The following is a 1937-nucleotide window of genomic DNA, read 5'->3' on the forward strand; positions in this document are numbered from 1 at the left end:
GGACTGCTAAGAAAACAAACAGATTCATCCAGGAAAGGGTTAAACCGGGCTGCACCGTGGAGGCAAGGATTCTGAGGCTTCGTCTGACATACTTTGGTCATGTTGTAAGGAGAGACTGGTCCTTGGAGAAGGACATCATGCTTGGGAGGGTGGAGGGACGGTGCAGGAGGGGAAGGCCCTCTGGGAGGTGGATTGATTCAGTGACTGGGGCAATTGGGATGAGTGTGTCAGAGACAATGAGTTTGGCACAGGACAGAACAGAGTTTAGGGCTCATAGGGTCGCTATGAGTCGCAAGCGACTTTACAGCACATAACAACAACAACAACATGCCACCAGAATTTCAAATGTCAGGAGGGGCACCCATGGTAGTCAGTCAAGTTTGCTGAAGTTTCCAGACTAAATCGGACTGAAAACTGGCCTGCTTACTAGTTGGAATAATGATCTACTGAAAACTCTATGAATAGCAGCAGAATCTATAGTGTTGGAAGATAAAGTGCTAGAGGATGAAGCCCCAAGGTAGAAGGGAATCAAAGCATAAAAAGGGAAAAAACTGCCTCCTCAAAGGAGCATCTATCCTAATGATGTGTGCAAAGATTTTAGCAAGTGAACAGTCTCAATTTGCTTATGGCACTACTACTCAAAATTATAAAAAAAATAGCTATAACATCTGCTAATAATTAGCTATTATTATTAGATATACACATGGAGTCTGAATCTATAAAAATTGGAAGTGATAAAAAATGAAATGGAAGATATATAGAGATTAATATCCATTATTGATATTAGCATTGGTGAGCTAACATGGAATAGTATTGGTAATTTTGAGTCAGTTGTTAATGATTTAATCTTGCTTGAATTCACAATAAACACTCCCGGCACTATCAGTCAGGAACTCAAAAGACAAGTTGCATTGGGAAAATCTGCTGTCAAGAATCTTTCAAGAGTGCTAAAGAGCAATGATGTCAGTGTAGAGACTAAGGGGTGCCTGATTCAGGCCTTGTTTTTTCAGTTGATGCTATGCATCTGAGAGTTGGACAATGACTAAAGATAACAGAAGAAGAAATGATGCCTTTGAGTTGTTGGGCTGGAAAAGAGCATTGAACATACCATGGATTGCTAATAGAACAAAATAGGTCTATCCTGGAGATGGTGAAATCAGTTTGCTTTTTAGAGGCAAGGATTTTGAAGTTCCATCTGACATACTTTGGACATGTTTCCAGGAGGGATTATCCTTGGAGAAGGACATCATTCCTGGAAGTGTACTGGGTCAGGGCAGAAGAGGAAGACCTTAGATGAGATGGATTGACATAGTGACACTGGCAGTGGGGTCAGGCGTGTCAGAGATGCTGAGGTTGGCTCAGGAGAGATCATTGTTCAGTGCCATTGTTTATAGAATCACTGTATAGTTGACCTGATGGTACATACATAACAGTAACAACAACTACGTCAAGTACAAAAAAAACTGAACAGGAAAATTGTCACATTCATCTTTAAAAGCAACCTTTCAAGATCTATCCTGAAATACAATATCTGTGATAGGATTATATATTTATGTATAGAAGGAAGATCTGTTAATATGACTATTATTTAAATTTATGCTCTAACCACTCAAGCTGAACTTGAATAAATTGAAGATTTCAACAAACTTCTGCAGTCTGAAATCTATCAAACACACAATCAAGGCATACTAAAAATAACTTAATAATATACAATGAGGAGGGAATGAAATAGGTGAATGGGACCTCAAAGAATCAAATCCCTCTGCACATAAAAAGAAAACCCAAAACTTTTCCAACAGGGTAAGAAGGGAACTCACAGACTGGGAAAAATATTTAGCAAGCACATATCTGATAAGGGACTTATATTAAAAAAAATTATAGACTACTTAAGCATGTCAACAAGAAAAAGCTAAACAGCCTAACCACAAAATGGGCTC

Source organism: Elephantulus edwardii, unplaced genomic scaffold (genome assembly GCF_000299155.1).
Source record: "Elephantulus edwardii isolate Elephantulus edwardi_28Jun2011 unplaced genomic scaffold, EleEdw1.0 scaffold00197, whole genome shotgun sequence".
Lineage (NCBI taxonomy): Eukaryota > Metazoa > Chordata > Mammalia > Macroscelidea > Macroscelididae > Elephantulus > Elephantulus edwardii.